Source organism: Manis pentadactyla, chromosome 3, assembly GCF_030020395.1.
Source record: "Manis pentadactyla isolate mManPen7 chromosome 3, mManPen7.hap1, whole genome shotgun sequence".
NCBI lineage: Eukaryota > Metazoa > Chordata > Mammalia > Pholidota > Manidae > Manis > Manis pentadactyla.
This window is the reverse complement of record NC_080021.1, coordinates 10,746,232-10,770,789: the sequence shown is the minus strand read 5'-3', so window position 1 is coordinate 10,770,789 and position 24,558 is coordinate 10,746,232. Positions and strand designations below refer to the sequence as shown.

Sequence of the window (24,558 nt, the reverse complement as noted above, 5' to 3'; positions counted from 1 at the left end):
TTTTAAGGAAAACCTCCAACACAAATGGAAGACCAAAATAATCAAGTAAAAATGAAACTGAAAGAAATTGCAATAATATCCCAACTAGATCAAAGTAAACTATCCCTAACCTCCATGCAAAATAACCCCAATTAGAGCTAATATCCTGAGAGAGCTAAAAGATGATGCTGTGCTCATGAAATAAGAAGAGGATATTTAAAAAAAAAAGAAACAGACAATTTTAAAAAATCACTTGAAATACAAAAAATATGATAGCTGAAATTTTAAAAACATTACAAAAGTTGGAAAATAAGATTGAGAAAATTGCCCCACAAAACAAGCCAAGACACAAGAAATAGGAAGTACATGAGGTACAACGCCCAAGGAATAAGAATATTTTTTTTAAGTGAGACACAGTGAATAGAGAAAACAAAAAAGAGGAAATTAAAGATAGTAACAAATAATACACTATGAATTTCCAGTATTGAAAAACCAAGCCTCTAGTAGAGTGTTTCTAGCACTAAATGGAAAAAAAGAAGCACATACCAACCACATCATTAAGGAATTTTGGCATAGCAAGGATAAAGAGATGTTTAAATCTTCCAAAGAGAAAGACAAGTCACATATGAAGGGTATAAAATCCCCAAAGCAGCCATCTTCTTGACAATAACACTGAAAGCTGGGAGACAGAATAGCGATGTTCTCAATATAATGAATAAAAATAATATCAATCTAGAATTCTACCAAGTCAACCCATCAACCAACTGTGAAAGGAGCAAAAAGAAATTTTCAAGGATGCATAGTAGTATATAAAATGTATTGACTATAACCTGTCCTTAGGAAGATATTAAGGAAAATAATAAACAATGTAAGAAAGATGAAGGCATATGATTTTGGCTCTAGGAGGTTCAACATCAGAAGGTAGTGTAGGGAAGTCCAAAGATGATGATCCAGAGAAATTGAGGGATAACGGAGGCAGCAGAGTAACTAGGCCAGATGATTATGATGGCTCACAGGGAAAGAGGGGGCTGATGTTTTAGCCTGTGGAAAATATTCATAGACATGTGGAAGACATGACAGAGCGGAGATATGATGCAATAAAATCATGTGGCACCACTCAGTTCTGCAAAGAACAGCAATGCATAGTCATTGTCATGCAATTTATGATTATTCATTTAACAAGGTATTGTGTTACAACTACTGGGAGATATGGAAGAGAGGAAATAGTAGGTTATAGAAAAGCTTAGTTTTCCCATTATCATTTCAAAAAACCAAACACTATTTTCTAATAGAAAAATAATAGTCATCAAATCTGAGTTTATTGTTTTGAGGAATGGAGATAAATACTAGGAATCAAATCTAGAATTGTTGAAGTTGTAGCCTTGAAAAAAATAAACCAGGGCTGACAGGTAGCAGGGAAATTTCAGGACTGTTGTCCATTTTGACCATGGATATATATGGCTTCTTGAAATTAGAAATTAATTAAAGCAAAATACCTTGTCCAATTATAAAATATCTCCCCTTTCACGTGGACACAAGAAGCCATGCCACAAGTACATCTTTTATGATCTGGCATCTCTGGGAACTAGAGCTGACTTCGGTAGGTATTTTAAGTAAGACCAATTGGGAGACATTAATTTCTATCTTTAAGTAACTAGTTTTTGTGTGTACATTTACATGCACATGTAATATCTGGCAAATTAAGCCGCAATACCATTAGATCCCTTAGAATGTGCAAAAAGAAGCAAAACTTCTCAGGCATTCTCCTGGTACTGCATCATGAATCAACATTTTCATTCAAAGGATAAACTTTTATTGCTATTGATCCCAGCTATGAAAATCATAAACATCAATATGTTATATTCACTTTTCTCTCAGACTTGACACAATGGAAGAAACTAATTCTGGTATTTAAATCAAAATGTAATCATGATGGTGTGTTCGACAAAGCAAACCCAACAGGAAATAAAAATGAATTAATAGAAAAATAAATTGCAGGAAAAATGTGTCAGGTAGCATTTTTCAATGCTTACCTTTTCTTTATAAGTATTAACTCTTACTTTTGCAAACTCAATCAACTATGGAAATAATTATATTCATTTATCTGGATAATTTTACAATTTGTAGATTCTAGAGACAACTTCATTTTTGCATTTTTTTCCTAACTGATGGGACAAAAACAGTGTGTATATTGTATATTTATTAACAAAAACTGATGATCATTAAACGTTTAAAACTAGTTCTTCTTTGTAAACAGATCTTGGCTCTCGATAAAGGGATATAAATTGATTGATTTATTCAACAAACATTTATTAAGTATTTTCTACGTGTCAGGCATGGCTCTAGGTACTGGGGACACATATGTTTGTTTTGGATGCCCAGCTGTTATTGTCCAAACTTTTCTGCAAACTGTCCCTTGATTTGGCTTGTCAGCCTTTGAATTTTACTGACTTTACAGATCTATGGGTTAACTGGAATAATAATTCAGGATTTATCTGTAACAGCATGAGCACAGGCAATAGAATGGGATTTACCCTCCCAGGCACTGAGTAGTTTGCATGCACTCAGGTGGGCTCCATGATAGGCAATTTACATTATGAAATTTAATCAGCAATGGGAGTCCAAGACAGTTCTGTGATCCCTATTTTATAGACATAGAAACTGAGGTTACAGAGTTTGATCCTCTGTGTGAGCCCAGGGTTTACATCTCTCCATTTTCCTGTACAAATGTGGCTCCCTTCCACTTCTTCTATTTGAATTCTCATTCCCATGGATGTCTCTGTATGCTTTAAAAATTCACTTTTGCAGCATACGCGGGCTTTGTGACAACTGCAGGCTTGACCTGTGCTGCTTTCCTCTGCTCAGGAACTGTAAATCTTTTGCTCTCTCCAGTTATTCTTGTGCCTGGCACATATTATTGAACAACAAACACTGAATAAACACAGGAATGGGCAAATGGACTCAGACTTCTGCAACTCCAAACCGATGATTCCTAGCAAACCCCTTCCATATCCTTCTGCCTTGAGTAATGATTACAGTGTGTGGACTGTTTCTTGAAGAGGTGAACTCAAGTTTGCTAATTTTCCCACGTGTTTGCATGTATGTGTGTGGGTGCATGGGGCGGGGGCTGGGGGTGGTGGTGGGCTGTGCATATGTGTGTGTAAACGGTTCTGGAAGTTACTATTGGAAAGAAATCATTCCTGTTTAGTATCATAGAGGCAAAATCACGGTGGGATCCAAGAGGAAACCCCCTTTCCCCTAAGCACTGGCTTTACTCTAACAGTTGAAGGAATGTAAGTAACATGGCTTTGTAATCATTTAGAAAAATGACTACAGCAAATAATATTTATCTGTAGTTATGAACTGAAACAAATGTCTGCAAACCTGCCATTCCCTCTTCCTTTTACCCCTTCTTTCTCCCTTGTTTTCTTTCCCTCACTCTTTCCTTTTGTTTTTTCTATCCGGTTCTACAGCTGAGGAATTGTATGAATTGGAAAAGGTCATCTCTGAGATTTCTTCATCTATAGAATGGGGATAACACTATCCAGGCTGACGTAAAGAGTAAATGACCTCATGTATGCAAAATACCCAGCTTGCGGCACCGTAGTCATTTTCCCCATCCGTAATCAAACACTGATTGATAACTTATACACACTAGGTACAGTCCTAGGATCTTTTTACCCCATAAATGAATGTAAGATGCAACTTTTGTCCCTGAGGAACAGCAAGTTAATTCAGAAACAGAGATATGGTTGTTTTTTGTTTTTTTTCTTTGAACTTGTTACAAAAACAAGGATTGCACAGCAATTCTGATTGTAGATAGGCAGGACTCTCTGAAAGAGTGCTCCAGCCTTTAACATCAGGATGTTTCCTTAGCTAAATTCCCTTCTCCTTGAAGAACAGCATGAAGTCATTTTCGCTGAGATAAAGGTATTGCCTTATCTTACCTTGCCAAGATGGGGGTCCTTGTTTGTGGTGGGGGGAAGCAGAGGAAGCAAAATAGAGATGCTTCATGAAGCTGCCATGATGAAAACCTTTCAATGGCTCCCCAGTGCTGTCAGAAGCCAAGGCCAAAGTTCATCCGAGACAAGCACTATGAACAGAGCAAGCGGTGTACTGTTTGTGTTTAACAAACACGCTTATTGATTCCAATGAATGCCACAGCGTGACAAACACAGGTTAAGTGGATATCCTAAAAAGAAAGCATAGTAACCAAGAAATCAAAGACTGGACTATGGATTTCTTGGCTCAGATTGCTTACTTTTTGCATAGTAGTGCAGTATGATAAGTCACTTTATCCCCCCAGGGCACTCATCTCTACCTAAAGAGGCGGAGGAGGCAGAGGACCTAGAGTCAGCCAAATGAGCTGCTTCCTGGCCAGGAGAATGGAGGTGACTCCTTCAGCTAGTAAGGCTATGGTTTCCTTTCCGCTTAATAGTGTTAGTAATATAGGCCCCAAAGTCAGACTGGATGAATTTGAGTCCCATCTGCCAGTTATTAACTAGGTGGCTATGGTAGGCTGTTTAACATTGGTACGTCTGATTTTCTCCATCTTTAAAAATAAGACTATCAATAGTGCTTAACTCGTAGGATTGTTGCGAGGATTAAATAAACTGATCCATGTGGAGTTGCTAGGAAAGTGCCTTGTATATAGCAAACATCACATAATGAGAGCTGTTGTTGTTATTACCAGAAAAATGGAAATAATAACACAATTTCACACGGTCATTAGGATTCGATAAAATTGTAGATACAGAATTCCTTTTTAAACTTCAAAGCACTAAGGGAATATAAGGCATTATCACTTCCCTTAGTATTATTTTTACACATCTGACTGATTAAAGCAGCTCAACAGCTATTATTTTCATTATTTGTAACTTCTATAAAATGAGTGGATTGGCCCACACCATTTCTAATTTCCATTTTAGTTTAGACCTTCCCTCCTAGTCCAGTAGTCAAACAGCAGCTGACTTAAAGAGCACATTTAAGCATACTCTCAGATAGGGTCCATTACTTCCTATTTTGCTTTTTTCAGAAAATCTGCTCAACTAAATTACTACCACTGTTTTTGGAGAGAAACATGTCAATATTTATTTAGCTAGCACCATCAGATAAAGTAGCATTTTGATACACTGACAAAATTAACAGGGCAATAAATCTTTCATTTCATAATTAATCCTTTTATTTCATTCAGTAAGTTTTTGCTGGATAATCTCTATGTATATCATGTCTTGACCAAATAGAGGTACCAGAGAAAGAGAGCGGTCAAAAGGGAACAGAAGGGTTAACTGCTCTATCTGAACACTACACAGGAGATAAAATATTTACAGTCCATTTCTCAGTATTCTCTTCTGCCCTTTCAATTTCTTTACACTTGCTTTTTTTCCCCTTTGTAATACTTTCCTATGGTATTTCAATATAAAAACTGTGAGAAGTATTTGGAGGTTTATAAGGAGGCACTATCCCCTCTTTCTCTATAGATATAGAAAAAAGAAGACACTACTGTGCCCTAGTTCTGAAAAAGCAGTGGTTTGATATCCTTACAACATATAACATTTTACAGTTCAGTCCACTGGGGAGACTTCTAAGAAAATGGAAAATCTTGTTCTCTCTTTCTGTTATTAAAAATATCCTCACAATGTGGCACTGGTAAAGGGGTGGATAATTAGGCAAATGAACAGTATGATTCCAGATGGAGACCATACATATATGGCCAACTGATTTGGGATAGATTTTCCATGGTAATTCTTTGGAGAGAAGATAGTCAAATTAAAAATGACACTAGAATGACTTGACACCCATCTGCAAAAACAAACTGAACCTTGACCCTTACCTCACATCACACACAAAAATTAATTCAAAATAAATCCATAGATCTAGACATAAAGAGTTGAAACTATATACAAGTTCTACAAGAAAACATGGGGCATCATATCTTTGTAACTTTGGATTAGGCAAAAATTTCTTAAGACAGAAAAAGCATGAACCATAAAATAACAATTTGATAAATTGAATTCCATAAAAGTAAAGTATGTTTGCTCTTCAAAAGAAAATGGTAATATAATGAAAAGACCAGTCACTGACTGGAGAACATACTTGCCAAACATATATCTGATAGAGACTTATATCCAGAACACACAAAGATCTCTCAAAATTCAGCAATGAGGGAACAAATGAAGCAATAAAGATATATGGGTGGCAAAAAAGACATGATAAAATGGTCAGCATCATCTATCCTTAGAGATATGCAAATTAAGATTACAATGAGGTACATATCTGCTGCAATGGCAACAATTTTAAAAAAGAACAAAAACAGCAACATCAAGTATCATTGAGGAGGTGGAACATTTGGAAGTTTCACATATCGCTATTAGAAATGAAAAATGGTGCAGCCACTTTTGAAAATACCTTGGTAATTTCCTATAAAATTGAGCACACATTTATCATAAAACCAGCAATCCCATAACTCTATTTCCCCCAAAGAAATGAAAACACGTTCATACATAGATTTTTTTTACTCAAATGCTGATAGTAACTTTATTTAAAATAGTACAAATCTGGAAACAACCCAAATGGTGATCAAGTGGTGAATAGATAATCTGTGATACATCATAAAATGGAACACCACTCTGCAACAAAAAGTAACAAGCTAGTAATATGCTCAATGACACGAATTAACCTAAAAGTATAGTATTAAGTGAAAGCAGCAAGACACAACCTACTATATGTTGTGTAATTTCACATTTATATGAAATTCTAGAAAAGGTAAAACTCTACCAATAGAAAGTCGATTAGTGTTTGCTAGGGGTCAAGGGTGAGCAAAGGGAATTGACTGCAAAGGACCAAGAATATTTTACTGGTGACGGGAATATTCCAAATCACGACTGTGGTTGTTACATTCATATATACATTTTTCAGACTCACCCATTGGAGTATTTTAAATTGGTGAATTTTATTGTATGTAAATTATGCCTCAATAAGTGAATTAACAGTTTAAAAATCAGTTTTTTAAGGGTCACTTGTACAAAGGATTTGGGTAAGACTTCAAACTTCATAAATTATTGTTATTTCCCATAAAACACAACCTATAGCCAATGAAAGCCTGCAATTTCAATTGGTTGTCTTAACTCCTTAACATGGAATATATGTTTTCTGATAAGAAAAAGTACTAGGGGAATTACTTTTTTAAATAAGGGGTAGAGTTGAGAAATTTCCTTCTTCGTCTGGACCTCAGGTACCTAGTCCTGGACTAATCATAATCTTTCATTCATGGTGCCCTCTCAATATTTGTCCATGCATTGTCCTCTTTTATTTACGTATGTGTCTGCTTATTTGTTTTACCATGGGCCCACCATGGACACAGAAACTAGTACACTGATTATAACTTATATCTACTCATTTGGTCCTCTGCTATTCCAAACCCCTGCCTCAACCTATCTAGTGTGAACAGCACTATCCTAAATGTTATATTGATTACTACCTTGTTTTTGGAAAAAGTCGTTGTACTGCAATATTTGCATTTCTGTAAGTATATTATTTTGCTTTATTAGATTCATAATAAAGTGTATTATACCATTTGCTATTTTTGCAATTTATTTTGTACTCAGTACTGTACTACTAATTATAATATGCTTTTACTTAATATCATACTGCTAGGGGTCCTTCATATTGCATACATCTATGATTCATTCATTTAGACTTCATAATATTTCATTTTGTTATTGTTACCAAAATGGCCATAGAGAACCTTATCTGTTTGTTCTTATAAACATCTGAAGAAATGCATGAATTCCTCTTAAATATGTACCTATGAAGGAACTGATTCAACCCTAGAGTATGTGAATGTCTGCAGTTTACACAATAATGTCAACTGTTTTTCAAAATGGATGTGGCAGTTGACACTCTTGCCAGCAGTTAATGAGATATCCTGTCACAGTATTTCCTCTCTACCACTTGGCATTATCAGACCTCTTTATTTTTGCATTCAGAATTAAGCATCAAATATTACTATGTTGTCTTGATTGCAAAATGATTGAAAATTATTGGAATGACTTTTTTGCAGATGGTAGGATCATCCATACTGAAACGACCCAAGAATTTATATGAATTATTAAAATAGAAAGAGTTAAACAGGTGACTGGATTTGAGGTCAATATACACATGACAATTTCATATACATCAGAAACAAGACAAATAACTAGAAAATTTAATTTTGAAAACTCATTTGCCATAGTTCATATGAAGCACCACTGAGAATCAAACCCAGATAGTCTGATTCCAAAACCCACTTTGCAAGAGTACCTCCCCCGTCTGCAATTGATTCCCTCCATTCAAATAACATTCAGCAGGGATGAAAAAGTAAAGATGTTTTCAGAGAAAATAAAAATTTCAGAAACAAAAATTGAGGGAATGGATGATTCATAGCTTATTCCTGAGCAATTAAACAAGTCTCAGATAGAGACATTGATAAAAAGGAAGTAATGAGCTTAAGGTAAAAGAGGAAAATGTAAGATTCTGTGTTTAGGAAAAAAAAAAACCAAAAATACAAAAGCCCCAAACACCCAACAACAGAAATATTGGTTAATTATACCAACATGCAACATATAATAATAGACTTTATTGTGTGGTATAACTAAAATAATAGACAATATTTTCAAGGAAGATGAGGAGATTGGAATCAAGCACCCTCAAATTTTTGTAGGACTCGATGAAGATGAGAGCTATCGTTTTAAGTTTTAGCTTTACTAAATCAAATATATATGTTAAAATTTAAGGATAATTCATAATAAAAACAAACGTACACATAGCTACTAAATCAGTAGAGGAGAGAAAGAGAAGATATAATCCAAATGAAGACAAGAAAAGAGAAAAACTGAATTTAGAAAATGACGGTGTGTGTCACGGGTCTCCGATGCCATGAGGCATTCCTGTCTTGGGTCCCCACCTACTGTCAGCCGCCAGACCACCCCCAGGCCCCCTGGGTGCTGCCATCCAAGACAACAAGCTGCAGCTGAAGTGGCTGGCTCCTGTCACACACCCACAACGCAGGTGCGGGACCTGCTTCTCCAGCCAAAGGACTGGATGGCACATCCCAGGAGTGAGGGGGACTCGGCTTCCTTTTGTGTGAGCACTGACTGGTGGGGGAGAGGAGACAGGAGGGAGGATGTAGATAAATTCTATTCTAAGTACTGTTCTTTCCAAACAGCCTGTATGGAGCATCTTGGAGCCCTGCGGTGGCACCTGCTGAGCTCCTGACTATGTCTTTGTGCAGCTCCTGGCAGTGACGCGGGAGCCAGTGTGGGAAGGCATCACCTTCGCTCATTCTCACCACCTTGGGAAGGCACCGCCCAGGGAGAGCTGGGCTGTTTATTCCTTGCCTCAGGCTCTGTTCGCAGAGGACCTGAACTATGCTAAATAGAAAACTGAAAGTACAATGGTTTAACTCTGCCCAAATATAGCAATAATCAGAATAAACATAAAAGGACTTGATGCTCTATTTAGAAGATAGGTATTTCAGGAAAGACTTTTAAAACTTCTAGTTAGTTGCCATTTTAAAAGACAGTTAAAACATAACGTGAAAAATCTTTTAGAGTTAAAAATAGATGTAACAAACCAGTACAAAGCACAGTAAACTATTGTAGTAAAATCGATATTAAATAGAGCAATATTATTTTTTAAGGAGGGGGTCTTTACTCTCTGGGATTTGATGAGAAAGTCTGTTAAAAGGTCCTGCTGATTTGGTCTTCTAAAAGTCAAATCTGAATCTGCTTTCTTCTCCCTGCTCAGGTCAGAATGATCTTTCCAAATTATAAATTGTATTCCTTCTCAAAATTATTCAATGGCTCCTCATTGCCCGTAAGACCAAGACGGACAAGGTCTCCAAACACCCCTAGGGGCAGACTACCGTGATGTAAATGAGAAGTGGTTTTAAACTTGCTGGACGGGGGACAACTCCCCTCAGTCTAATCCTTAATGAAACTTGCTGCAAGGCGGGTGCTCCTGAGAACCAGCCAATCAGTGACAGCCTCGCTTTGCTGGTCAGCCAATCCGTAGTGGACTCCTGCTAAGGCACAGCCTCTGAAAGCCAGCCAGTAAGCAACAGCCTTGCCGGGATAATGATGCTTCCAGCGCTGATGACCATCCACTCCAACTCTATGTAACTCACGTATTTCCCCCAAACATTGCTGACCCAGACACACTGTATGAAATCAGCAGTCAACGTTACTTGAAGAGCTGGGCCTGACCAGCCTTGCCCTTGCTCACTTAAATGACTTCTCTTTGGCTTCACATGTTGAGTGGTGGTCTCTCCGTTCTACAGACCCTCTGTGATCTGCCCCTGCCTTCCTCACCACCCTCCTCCCCTACCACTCCCTGATCTCCACTTTCTCTCCAGCTATAATGTATATATAATATAATAGCTAAAAAAAAAACCTGCCGCCAGCAGTTTTTCAAATGTTTGATAATATTTCACATCCCAACAACTTTGCTCCCACTGCATCCTCTGCTGAAAACACCCTTCTGTAATTTTCTGCCTGGCCAATTTCTACTCATATTGTGGAGATGAGTCCAGCACATTACCATTCCAGGTAATCTTCCCTGATTTTCCACATCCATGGATTTGAACTTTCACCTGTGATGCTACTCCAGCCCTTGAGCACATCTCTAAGCAATACGTATGTGACGGGATACTTGTAGGGTTTTTTCTCTATACCTTACCAAAACTGTGAAACTCTACTGGCAAAGACTAATGTCCTTTTTGTCTTTGCACTACCATCCCTCTCAAAGTATTAAATTAATGTTTTGATGGAATTCTATACTGGCCTAATGATTTCTTCAGTAAACACATTTATTGACTACCACAGTATTCTAGAAAATGTACTGTGAAAAAAAATTTAACAGCAATGGCAGGTCAAGATTTTCTGCAAAGGATGAATGACCATTAGAAATGAGGCAATCTGGTTGTAAGGAGTACTAGGGAATTTATCCTGACATCTAAAAAGTTCATGACTTATATTTAGAATTATTATTATTATTACAGTAAAAAATATTTTATTGCATTATTATATTGAAATCTTTTATTGTATTATTGCAAAAAAATTACAATTCCAGAGGCAGGAAAGAGGTTCTGATAGAGATTATGCAAAGAGATTCATCACCATTCCACACACACCCAAGGCACCTCTTGGCACTGCCAGTGGTGAACAAGAGGGCAGCAAATGGGAGCTTGGAATAAAAGAGGAGGCTCGAGCAGTCAGCATTTCTGCTTCTGTCCCCAGTGAGGTGAGTTTTGAATCAAGACTCGATTTGGAATAGAGGAGAGAGTGCCCCTTGCTGTGTTCTTGGGATGCCAGATGGCTGGACTATTTATAACAACTGGCCCGAGTCCTCCTGTCAGGCTGGCTTTGCTTGAATAGCTGTTGGCACATGGTGGAGGAAGATGTTCTCTGCTTAACATCACTGAGGGCCGCCCGCTTATCTCCCAGCTTCTAAGCTGCAGCTTAGGTTGGAATGAAAGCAGGAACACAAGCAAAGGACAATGCTACCTTTTAGCTACCGTAGGAAAAATCATAATTGCCAGTCCGCATCCATCCAGAAAGCAACTGGCTTTTATACGGTAGAATAAGCTCTGCTTTCTTGTTCTTTCTTTCTTTCTTTCTTGGTTTCTTTCAGTATTTCTGTCTTTCTTCTCGTTTGCTGTTTTTAAAATTATTTTTCAAGAAACATTGTCATACGTCTGTTTAAATAAATTAATCTACATCCCCATCCCAAGTGAGTCAATTCTCAGAAACAGTAAGTCTGCATTTCACCTTGAATAGAGTAAGGGTTGGTGGCAGCAGGTCCTTCTGCTTGTTGGAGGGAAAAGGGATTTAAAAACATATATACATATTTACATATATAGTGATAAATACACATACCTATAATATAGATACATATGTACATACATACATACATAATGATAGCTGCTCTAAAAGAAGCAAGATGTGAGCTCTTTGAGGTATACATATTAGGAAGGAACTGATTCTACTAGAAAGGAACACATCTTTCAAGAAGGAAGTTGATACTTGAGTTTAGCATTGAGGGATTGTCAGGAGTATGCTTGGACACCAGGAGAGGAATTTCCCAGTGGAGAGAGTGCATAGAAAGGTAGGATTAGTTGAATAATTCGTGATTCTTTACATAGGTCTAGGGACTGGGGTCTATAGTGAGCAGTGGAGAGACATAGATTCCAGAGATATGCAAAATCTGGGTCAAGGTCAACTTGCATCTCATAAGGAATACTACAGAAACTCCTGAAGGTTGTAAGCAGCAAAGGAGACTTTTCGAATTTGGCTTTTAGGCGACTACTCTGGCTTTCCAAATCAGCATGACCCTTACACAGACTTTCCCATCATATCGAAGGGAGTAAAGACTCCCCCCCACCCAGACACACACACACATCCTTTAAAAAAACAATTGCTACTCTCTAACACTTCAGAGAATCTTGTCCACCCCCTTCTTCCCCTTACCTTTGTCCTGTCCTGGAGTCTCAGGTAACTGGTTAACTGTCCTTTGTCTCTCCTTTCTGACTAATGTTATTAGGCTGTTATTACACTGACTAGTTGTCCCTATTTGATTTAGACTTTCAGTATTGTAACTCTCTTTGCCAGCTATGTAATCTGTGACTGTGTCCTGTCCCACCTCAGGGCTGCATTCAGGGCAATAAGCTTGTCCAAGAGTTACAAATAGACATCGGCAGTGAAATGGATTGAAGCAGGGTGAGACTGAAGGCAAGTAGAGGAGCGTCATATCTGAGTAACTGAACTACTGAATATATTGAGTATTGAACTGTTGTTACCTCTCTTTCTTAGAAACACACTCAAAGTCAATATTATTATCATTGCCATTTTACAGAATGAGGAAACTGAGAAAGGTTAACTTCCCAGAGTTAACCAGAATTAACTCCGAAAGGTTAAATAACTTGTCCAAGTTTGCACAGTGAGTAAAGGTATACCTGGGACTTGAACATGGGCTCATCAGTGGTCTTTCAGCTACAACACTGCATTTGAAGACGATTTTAACAGAGGTCTAAGGAAGAGGGGATGTCTTGACTGAGACAGTGAGCAGAAATGGGAAGAAGAGGCTTTGACAGGACATCATTTTTGGTCAAATCTGTAAGAGCTAGTGTCCTGCTTCCTGAAGGTAAGACCACTGTGGGAATGATCACAGGGAAAAGGTGTCTCTGAATCCCAACAAACCATACACATAACAGGAGTGGCCAACTCAGCTTTGATTCAAAGAACAGCCAGCAGCAAATTTTCCAGTGAGTGAAAGAGGCAGATGGTGGCAGAGTCAGACAACTGGTAGACCTCGCTTACGCAGTGTGTCCTTTTCCCCCCAGGAAACAGAAAGCAGCTTTCCAAAGCGTAACAACCATCACGCTGCAAGTCTGTTTTGAAATTTTCAGCATCATCTCCAAGGGCCTTAAGGCCTACTTCAAACTTCTGAGTATGGTCTAGACTCAGTTTCTCAAATTCTAATGTGCATATGAGATTCTAATGTGCATATGAGTCACCTGGGGACCTTGTTAAAGTGTAACTTCTGATTCAGGGGGTCTAAGATAGGATCTGAAATCCTGCATTTCTAATTAGCACCCAGACAGTGCCCATGCTGGTGGTCCACAGACCACACTTTGATTATGAAGGGTCACATAGCTTCAAGGCCTAATTCCTTCATCCCCCCAGAGCTTTGTCCATGGACACTGCCCCTTACACTCTAACCGTGCTAAACTTCCCTCCATCTGATGGACATGCCAAGCTCTTCCCTGACTTCATGTCTTTGCCTGTGTATGCTGTTCCCTTCACCCAGAACCTTCTTTATCTAGCTCATTCCTCATATCTTTAGGTCTCAGGTCAGATGCTAGTTCTCCAGGAAGCCTTCCTTGTTTCTCTCAGATGGAATTGATACCTGTTATTTAGCCTTAAATTACCCTGTACTATATCACTTAATGCCCCTGAATTATAATTACCTCTTTACTGAAATAAATAGGGATAGAGATCTCTCCATATATATATGCATATGTCTATATATCTCTATCTTCTGTGATACCTATGATGTGTCATCTAGATGATATTCTTGTTTCATCCTCAGAGTCTAGAAAATAACTGACCCTTGAATGGAAATCCTACAAGAGACTCCTTTTATTTCTCTGTTGCGTAATCACTGAAGTAGAAGAGAATCTTGAAATTCTCTCAGGAAAAAAAAACAACAACCTCCTTCTTCACAATTAAATAATTCTTATTTCTACAATGTGTATTAGCCTCTGTGACTATTATCCCATTTCGACTTTCATAACAGATGTAGAAAGTAGCTTGACTTGGCCGTAGGCCCAGTTCTAGATTTTGATGGGTTAATTGTTTTTCCTAGATTCACATAGCCAATTAAAGGCACAAATATGATTAGAGCACAAGAATACCAGGCCCAAGATCAGCACTGCCTCACTGCATCATGCCACTCTTTGCTTCCTTTATCTAGAAACAGTTTATAGCTAGAGTATGTTATTTCAGTACACTGGGCAAATGCTGTGACCTATATTGAAAGATATTCTATGATACAGCTTTATGAAATTCTTTATTGTATCTTCTCTAGAGATGCGGCTAAAGATATTGTCCATTGCATTTTACTGCACATTTCTGCCTGAGTCAATTACTCTTTTCTGAGCATTTTGCCTGTTTTGACCACTAGGATTTAGCAGAAGTCTTTTCTTATGCTGCTGCTAGAAATCTCAGAACTGCATACATGTCTTCTCCATTCTTACAGTAGTAGATTTCAGACATTTATGGAGGCCACGTTTCCATTGACTTGATTGCTGTTCTAAGTCATACTTGCACTCTTTTTCACTCTTGTTTCTCACTCATGCAATTTAATCTCATCTATTTTCATCTTCTGGTATTTTATATAATCTTGGAACCTACCCAGATTTTTTTTAGTAACAAGGCAAATTATAAACAAATGCATCATTTATAAACATTGGTTATGAATCTCTAAATGTTCACCAAACACTTGTTGTCAGGTGAAATCATTGCTCTTTAATATTCTACAAACTCTCTTACCTAAAAGGATTGGATCCCTGGGATTGGAGAACCTTGTTTGCTAAAATCCAGTTCTCTGTTCTATGTGTGCAGGAAGTATAGAGTATTTCAACACATTTCACTGAGACATGGAGCCTCTTTTCAGAACTTTAATTAATAAAGGGCTTATGAATAATTATACACAAAAATTAATTGTTTCTATTAAAGGAACAATTCTAAGTTCTAACATTTTGACATATGTTAACCACCCTTTTCATATTGGATCAAATATATAACTACTATTAATTCTGCTGAACCCAGAATGACAATGTGCTCACTAATTGAGTTATCACCCACCACCCACATGCTTCAACTGCTACAATTAAAATGATGCCAATTTAGTGCTTGTTCTTGGCACACTTTAACCTAAGTCATGTATTTTAAGTACATTACTTATGTCAAGTCATCATTGGAGTGAATTAGATTTTATTATGTATTTTATGGACATAACCTATGTATTCAGATTGACTAGTTCAAGTCATCATTGGAGAGAATTAGATTTCATGATGATACATTTGAATGAATATGTAATATTAATTAGTAAAGTCTGTCTGCAACAGGGAATGCTGCTATATGTTGAAATATCACACTTGATACTTCAGGAATCTCATTCGTCATTGAGAATTTCTTTCATTCTGTGATATAACCTTCATTGGATTCAGTTCACATTCATTAATTGTTTATTCATTAATTCAATAAACTTTTATTGCATATGGTGGGCAAGATATTGCGCTAAGACTTTTTAGTCAAGAAAAGTTAGAAGACAGTAACTTCCTTTATAATATAAGGAGAAACTAACACAATAATCAGATGATTTCAGTAAATTTATTAACTGGTAACTCTAAGAGAGGTATGAGCAAATCATTGGGAGAGGAAAAATGAGAAGTTATTGATTCCAATTTATATAATCAAGGAAGGATTCCTAGAAGAGATGCCTTTATAGTGAATGCTGAAAAATATTTAGAACTTCAATAGCTTTAGAAGAAAAAGGAGTGGGGGAACATCATGAGTAAAAACAGGAAGGTGGGAGCTGTGTTTGTGGAGTGGCAAGGGAGATAACCACTGTTTTTACCACCATTCCAGTGCTAACTTCTACCGCTAGTGTTCCCATCGCCATTACTATTATTACTGTGAGCACCACTGCTACTTTCAGTGTTGCTATTATGACTATGGCTACTGGTTCTGCTATTAGACGCACTTATTCAGAGAAAGCTATTACTGTCATTACTACCAGCACTAGTTATTGATACTGTTTATTGAGAGCCAGGAACTGTTCCCTTTATAAATATTAGGATCCACATAGGACTTTCTCCTGCTAAAGTAAGCATGCTGCCTCAAAACCATGAGTAGACCTGTCAGACTCAGTCCAGGGACCCTTTCAAACCTTGTGTGGACCATGTGCAAGCTTTAAATCTCCAGATCAGGTGGCATTCGTGATTCTGGCCTCTTCTTTGCAAAGGATTTCATTTTTTACATTTTGGTTTATGAATTCAGTTAATCTCAGTGCAAACTGGAATACCATTAAGTGTTGATATCAATGGATAAATTATCTAGGATAGACATAAACACACAAGAATGGAGAAAAAAAAGCAAGTGCTTCCTGATCATGTCTGCATGGTCAAGAGGGCAGCGGAGATGAAAAATGGTGATCCAGAGCAGAGGGAACCATAAACACCATTCCGGCCCCCCTGGCCGTCTTTGCTATTCTCACATAAAACACAGTTCTTGCCAATATTTTTAGATGGAAAAGAACAAAGTTACTTCAGTTCTATAGGCGGGAAAGAGACAGAAAGTGAAAGCTCTGCAGCCCAAACCCAGGGCTCACCAACCTGCTGCTCGTGACTGAAGTCACCTCCTAGGAAAGAGGAGGAGGAAAGGAGTTCGAGGAACTTGGTATCATTCTAGGTTGCGAATGTGGTGATCTCTCAGGGGAGCCCAAGTCTACTCTTTACCCTCCTCATTCTCTTTGTACCCACAAGAATGGGTTCAATGCAAGCAAGTCATAGTGTCCAGGTGATGAAAGAGTGGTGATACTGTCTCCTGAAATGGTCTCACCTCCATGAAGCAGGTGAAGTAAGTAGGGTGTGGGGCTGTTCTTGGAATCTGTTCCTCTTCTAGAAGGCTCAGGGTAGAGGGCCAAGGCTACAAATCTGAGAGATGGTCTTTGTGGGGACGAGCACTGCCTGCTTCTAGCCTTTTGTCCCAGAATAGCCATATGTCCACATGGTCTCTTCCTTTGGTGGCATGCTAGGTATACAGTATGTTGGCGGCCTGGGACTGGCCATATCCAAGCCCCTCTTATCAAGGGAAACATCTTGTTGGGAAGCAGACCCCTCTGACCAAGGTTTTGCTCCTTGGGGCACTAGTGGCACAAGGATGATCGCTTCCTGCAGAGCACACAGTCTGTGTCCCCTCGACCCTGGTACACATGTGGTCTTTGTCTCCTCACCCCATCGTAGCAGTTCCCTCCATCTACAACAGCAGTGTGCAACCTTGTTAAGCCAGCCACTCCTAGACTCCTGTATGTAAGTCCCAATAAACCCTCAGGTCGTCTGTGGGTATCCGGGTCATTCGTTAGTCTCTCCAGTAGTGATTTCCCATTGCAACTCACCCAGTTGGGTGTGCAGCAGGATTTGGGATCACACCATCTTGTCTTCTTTGGTTCCCCTTTCCTCATCATTGCAGAAGGTATTCAGTGTAGGCCTAGGAGAGAGGGGAGGGCAGCTGCTTGGCCCTTGTCTCTCACCTGCATAGAAGAACCCTCCCTTGGGTCTGGCCCTGCTTCCTGGGGGAGGTCAAAGCTTATTTTTCTTTTTTAAGCTAAAGCCTTATGATTTAAAAAATACATTTTGCCTAGCCTTATCCTCAGAACACATGTTCTTTTCAGGACCCTGATAGGAGGGATAGGATTTGAGGATTTTGGAGATTCAGGATTTTGGCCAAATTATAATTCATTGTCAATGTGACTTTCTGGAAGTAACTCAGACCAATTAATATACCTTTGGCTACAGTGTGAAGCAGAGAGACCTGCAGGTGCTTGATGCTGGTCATAGGCTCTCCCTGAGGGGAGAAAAGAGGCAGTCTCCTGACCTAATCTACCCATCAGAAAAATATGAATAATGATGGCCAACTAATCAAGCACAGATGCAGTCACTATGCAACTCTATCAATGGTCACATTGGACCAAATTGTTTTTTTAAATTAGCTGAGAAAGTTCTAGTGACATCATGAAAATGGGCATAGAAAATGGTAGAAAAGAGGTGAGTCAACTCATCAGAAGTCTCTAGGGCCCTCTGCAGCTTTTCAGCAGTAACTCTATAAACTTTCATTTGGAACCAATTGTTTAGCAGTTAATAAAGAACACTGATGACTAAGCCAGCCGAGTAGTGTTAGTGACAAGCCCAGCTGCTCAAGAGGGGGAGTTAACAGCTCCCTGGACAGTTGTGACTTAAAGGTTAATGCATTCAACATCCAACTTTGAAGTTTCAGACATGTAACCATAACTTTCTCATTTTTAAATTATGGAGCATCACAAAAATGCATGGAATACACTTGACGATTCATTTGGGAAAGATTCTGGAGCTAAAATAACAGCAACAAAAGAATTACTAGAGCATAGAAGAAACATAATGGAAGAGATAGAATGTAAACTCAGGAATCCCAACATCACACATTTACTGTCAGACCTCGGGTGAGTCAATTAACCTCTTCAAAACCTTGTGTCATCATCTGTAAAGATGGTTATAATAAGCATTGCTTTACATGGTGGATTGCAAAAAAGGGATAACTGCAACTTTTCATCCCTCCCTGCATTCCCACTTACTTGGCAATGTGACTTTGCAGCACCTCCTCTTAAGAGCTAGGATCTATCTCTCTGCCTCGGGATCCAGAGTGGCCCCAGGACTGTCTTTGGCTGAAAGAATGCAGGGAAAGACACTTTGTGCCAAGTCTGAGTCCAAACCTCAAGAGGACTTCCATTACTTGTACCTATTCTCTTGGAACCCTGCTGCCACTATGAGAACAAACCTGGCGACCCCACTCAGTGAGGAGAGACATGTGCCCCAGACACCCCTGTGACCTCACTAGCTGAAAGGCAGCTATATATGAGTGGGGCCATCTGGTTTGGTTATCTATTGCTGCGAACAAACAACCCTAAAATGTGATGATTTTTAAAAATAAATTATCTCCTTTATCTGTGTGTTGATGGGGTTCAGCCGGGTTCTTCTGTTTCACTTGTTGTCTGGAACTGCAGTTATTTGGGACTCAGCTGCACTGGAACATCCGGACGGCTTGCTGGAGTGTCTGGGTGTAGGGAAGGCTGAGGTGCTGGGACAGATGGGTCTCTCTCACTCCCCCCTCCCCTCGCTTTGTCCCCCCTGAAATCCTGCCCACCTCCTCTCCTCTCCTTGCTGCTTCTTCCTCTCTTCTCTCTCCCATCTCAAGGCCTCTCCATGTTACTTTTCTGCTTCATCTCCATGCAGTCTTCCCAGCATGATAGCTGGACTTCCATGACAGCTCAAGGCTCTCAGAAGGGCAAAAGTGGAAGCTATCAGGCTTCTTAGGCTTAGACCTCAATTAGCAGTGTCACTTCCTCTGCATTCTCTTGGTGGAGGGGGCCACAAGACTAGCCCAAATTTGAGAGGGAACTCTTGGAGGGCATGCATACCAAGAGGCATAATTCACTGGGGACCACCTTTGAAGACCAGTTGCCACCTCATTTCAGACTAGTCAGCTCCGACCTACTCTTTACTAACCTGAGACAGATGAGTAGATCCAACCAAGATGAGCCAGAACTTTTTAGATTAGAAAAGATGCCCATTTAAGCCCAGCCAAATGTGCTGACCAGAAGAATCATGAGCTCAGTGTGGGGTGACTGTTATGCAGCAATTGCTAACTGACACACTCTTCCTGCTGTATCAAAATACATAGCACAGAAATAAAAGGAAATAGAAGCAACAAAAGCCCTTGGAGCCAGCATTACCCATAATAAGCACTTATTTTTTAATACTACTAATAATATCATTTATGTGAGCAGCAGTCATTGAAGACAGTAATTCTTTAGCATAATGATTCATAATTTGGAAAGACATTTCTACAGGAAAGTTGATGTGAAAGAACCTCATTTAGCATCAGTGACCCTAATAGATAACTCTGCACCACTGGAAATACCTAACTCATCAAGAATTTACAGATGGCTTATTATACGCAAGGAGCTATGAATAGATCACAAATAACCCAGATGATAGCTGCACTATGAAAATACTCTACCTCCTTTTTTATAGATGAGGAAACTGCGGCTTCCTGAGGTTTACCAAAATTACCCAAAGGTACACAGAGGAAAAACTGGTAAAACCAAGATTCGAGCCTAGATATACTTAATTCTCAAACCTTGCTTGCACCATTGTCCTGTGATACTACTCAGGCTTCCACTTTCCCTTCCAAAGCCCCAAGATGAAAGAAGACAATGAGGAAAGAATCAAGGGAAAAGGAAGAGACAATCGCTCAGGACAGATCTGTGGGGAACAGCCAGCACATGAATGATCCTTTCTCCCAAACTCTTTATTCTCCTGAGTTTCGTATTTCTGTCTATGACCTCACTGCCCTTGCAAGCAGCCAGGTCTGGCAATCAGAGAATGTCCTCTGACAGCGTGTTCTCCCTTGCTTGAGCAGGTCTGGCTTCTCCCTTGTCAGCAAGGTCACTGTCATCACTCCCGCCCTAGTCCCTTCCCTGTGGGGTCAGTTGCCTCACACTTTGGGCCCCATTATCCCCAATGACAATGACTGCAATGGCCACCTAGTTGGTCTCTCCATCTCTGCTTGTTCCTCATGTGATCCAACATGCATGTAGCTCCCAGGAGAATCTCTCAGCAGCGGAGCCACAATGCTGTTCACCTGAGCTAAATCACTGATGCCTCCCAAAGTCCACCAACCAAAGCCCCAAAATCTTCAGCCACTATCTTCTACCTTTTATGTCTGGTCACCATTTAAGTTCCCAACTCTTTCTTTTGGCATCCTTTGCATTCCCTGTGCCCAAACGAAATTCTACCCACTGGTGGGGCAGCTTCAGTCCTCAGGCGGCCTGTGCACAGATTTATTGAGCGCTTACTCTGTTCCTGGCACTGTACCAAGACTGAGGAGACCCAGGTGAACAAACAAGTCATGGTTCTTTCCCCTGAAGATGCTTTTAATTTAGTAGAGAAAACAAATGCTAACAAAATGTAAACCATCAAGAGTAATAATTAAGTTTATGGTTATTACACAAAGTGAAAAATACAGTGCTATGAGCATATAATACAGAAAATTGACCTGGGCTTAGAGGGTCGGAGAAGCCTTTAAGCTGGTTACTAGATGGGTACGAGTCAATCAAAGAGTGATGGTGTCAGCCATCAAAGAAAGGTCCCAGCAAGAAAAGACAGATGACATGAAGGCCCAGAAATAAAAGAGAGTTGGCAAATTTGGGGAAATATTTGACCTTGGGGTTTTAATTTCTTTATTTATAAACTGAATTGTCTGGTTTCAGTTTCTTTGTCTATAAAATGAATATATGGACATCCACCTTTAATTGTTGTGGAGACAGTTGAGCAGAATAATGCACGCTATACACAATTAGCCAGCAGAGGGACCATATATAATAGTGCTGGGTAATTAAAACTTCCCCCTAAAAGAAAAGAAAGAGAGTCTTCAATATTACTTTTTCCCCAATGTGTTGTCAATCCTCTGTGACATGACTATATCTTTAACGTAAGAAATCAAATATCCCAGGTTCCAGGAGACCTTGAACTTCAGTACCAGCCCGTTACCATGCTTGTTCAGACTATTATGGTTTCCAGTGTTGCTGGCCTAACCATCTCTTCTCAAAGTGGTTTTTTTTTTACCTCTGAAATGTCTCGAGTACCTCAGGGGCTGAGGGATAAGGCCTCTCAGTTTTCTGCTTCAGCTCCTGCTGAGGGCCCCCCAACTGCTACGATGGTCTGTCACCAGAGCTGTTGGGAGGACACTGCTCCTCTGAGCGCACGAGTCTTCCTGGTGACTGTTTTGTGCCCTCACGGTGGCCAAGCGGAAGGGCGCTCTGGGGTAGGGCGCGGGGAGGAAGCTCACCTTCTCCTGCTCAGGGCCGCACTCGAACTCTCTCAGCAGCAAAGCAACCTGCCTGTGCTCTGAGTGTCGCCGGACTTTCTAGGTGCTCAGGACCTCGGGCTGCACAGAAGGAAGTCACCACGTCACTGCCTCCTATCTGTCTCTTTCCTGCCTTTTCTTGAAGCTACTGGAAGATAAAAGCCAAACAATATCCTCTTACTACAACACTACAATCATCTTATTGAACTGGAGCTCAGAGAACCACATGGGTTCACTTGTACTCTCTCTGCAATCAGCCAAACTCAGAAAGGCCCTTTGCACTTATGAGACCACCAAGTACACATGTGTAATTCCCAGTGATTAGAAAAGCTGCTTCCAACAAATACTGGATAATTGAGTGAACGAATAAAGCAAATCCCTGCACACACATAACAGAAGTTCAGTAATATATTGATTAAATGCTGGCAATAAGTCTCAACAATCTTTAAGATCATTTCTGGCACTAAAAGTTTGTAAGCTGTAATCTTTGCTCTCAGGAACCCTTACAGTATAGCGTAGGGCTTCTCAGTCCCAGCACTATTGATAATTTTTGTTGTTCACTGCTTTCTTTGATACTGCAGGATTTTAGCAGCAACCCCTTCAGACACTGACAAATGTTCAGGTTCCCTAAAATCAGGAGCTGGAAAGATCTAGATTCAAAATGTACCTGAATTGACCCTTGGAAGATGTTACTTTCCTTTTATAAATTGAGTGTTGAAAAGTTGTTCAAAGATTAAATAAAATAATATGTGAAAATTTCAGAAACACAGTAGCTTATAAATACATGATAAGGCTTTTAACTTAAATTAATGTAGATGAAATATTTAGAAGAGAAGACAAGATGACATAAAGTTTACCTAAGAGACAAGATAGTGTCTACCTTCATTTCTTATGCTCAGAAGACCCAACATGTGTTGTACATGTAGCAAATACTTGATAAATACTTGTTGAATTGAATAGAAAGGTTGGGTTTCTTAGCATAGTAGGTTTCAAAGGTATAGGAATGAACTAATGAGATGCAGAGATAACAAAAATAGTGAAACTAAGTGCTAACAAACAGAATATCTGTTTATAAAAAGACCATAGGATTCATGTCTTCAAGCCTAGTTTTAACATTAGCTATGCCTTTCTGTGGCCTTAGCTGGTAGCAACTTCTTTGAGTCTGTTTTGTCATCTGTAAGTGGGAATAATAGTGTCTATTAATGGTATTATTATTAAGGGTTAATAATATTATTATATGTAACTTAATTAATATAACTTAATTAATAGTATTATTATTCAGGATTATTGAGAATACATATATATTTAAAAAATCAGTATAGGGCAGATATGCTATAAATACTAACAGCCATCGCTATTAATATGCACAGCTATATAAACTATTATTTTAAAAATAGTGTTCAATATTCATTAGCCCCTGAACTCTGTTTTTAAGTGCACTTGAAAATTAGAGCTCACTCAAGAAATCCACCCTGTGACCTTCATTTATGAAAACTCTTGGCCTTGGTTAATCATTTAGAACCTATTCAACATTTATAGCACTGAGAGCCAGGCACATCCGTCAAGGGAAAGGGCAGGAAGTGACAAGCTTTCAAGGAAGGGTGGTGAAAGATTTATGATTCATGGAGCAACTTTTTGCATCAGTCTCAGCAACAGGTAGCCTGTATGAGGTCATGGCCTGCCTCCCAGTGGCTGACAGGACATTCTTTCAGAGGTCAATCCAATTACCTCCTTTGCCTTGCTTGAAAGGTATGAAGGAGTTATTCCTAGGTTTCGTCAGGACAAGCCTTCATCCATCAGGTTATTTTGGTGGGCCTGTGGGTAGACAGCCATGACTAGAAATCTACAGCATTTTGGAAAATGAGTAGCAAAGGGCCCCACAAGGATGGACGAAGCTGGAATACAAAGCTTTCCCCACTGACTTTTGGGTCCAAAGAAGCTAACGACTACTGGAAGTGTGGGGGAAGGGACGCGAGCCCTGGATCCCAGGTCACAGACAAGGGTTGATCTTTATCAATGAGGTGCATAGAGGAATACCATACTTAGGCCTTTCAGTGATGCCAAATTCTTAACGTTGTTATTTGGAAGGTGTGTGTGTGTGTGTGTGTGTGTATGTGTGTAGGAGAGAGAGAGAGAAGAGATGGGGGAGGAAGGAAAGTCCTCTCAGCTCTTGTGTTCCACCTTTAAAGAAAATACCGATGTGGCCGCCCTGAGGCTCCAAGACGACTGTGAGCACTGCAGAGAAGCCAGAGGCCTAGTGCCAGGTCTGCCTGAATTAGGTCCCACTTCTCCTGATCACTAGCCATGTGGCTTAGTGGTGGGTAACCTCTCTGAACTTACCATACATAAAATGAAG

At 39.5% G+C, this 24,558-nt stretch overlaps 1 long non-coding RNA gene across 9 annotated transcripts in view; it reads right to left on the bottom strand.

The window, feature by feature from the left end:
- The window catches only part of LOC118915123 (uncharacterized), a 73,072-nt gene extending 50,281 nt beyond the window's left edge, over positions 1-22,791 (bottom strand). For 2 of the 9 annotated variants that reach the window (XR_008996132.1, XR_005025964.2), the window contains exons 1-4: positions 21,962-22,783; positions 19,841-19,997; positions 18,910-18,999; positions 17,698-17,789 (exon numbers count right to left, since the gene is read on the bottom strand). This is a non-coding gene — a long non-coding RNA (uncharacterized LOC118915123). Of the gene's footprint in view, positions 1-3,926; positions 4,172-17,697; positions 17,790-18,085; positions 18,816-18,909; positions 19,000-19,840; positions 19,998-21,961 lie in introns of all 9 variants that reach the window. The other 7 variants (XR_005025962.2, XR_008996128.1, XR_008996131.1 and 4 more) reach the window with 7 other exon arrangements.
- Between the last annotated feature and the right edge of the window lie 1,767 nt (positions 22,792-24,558).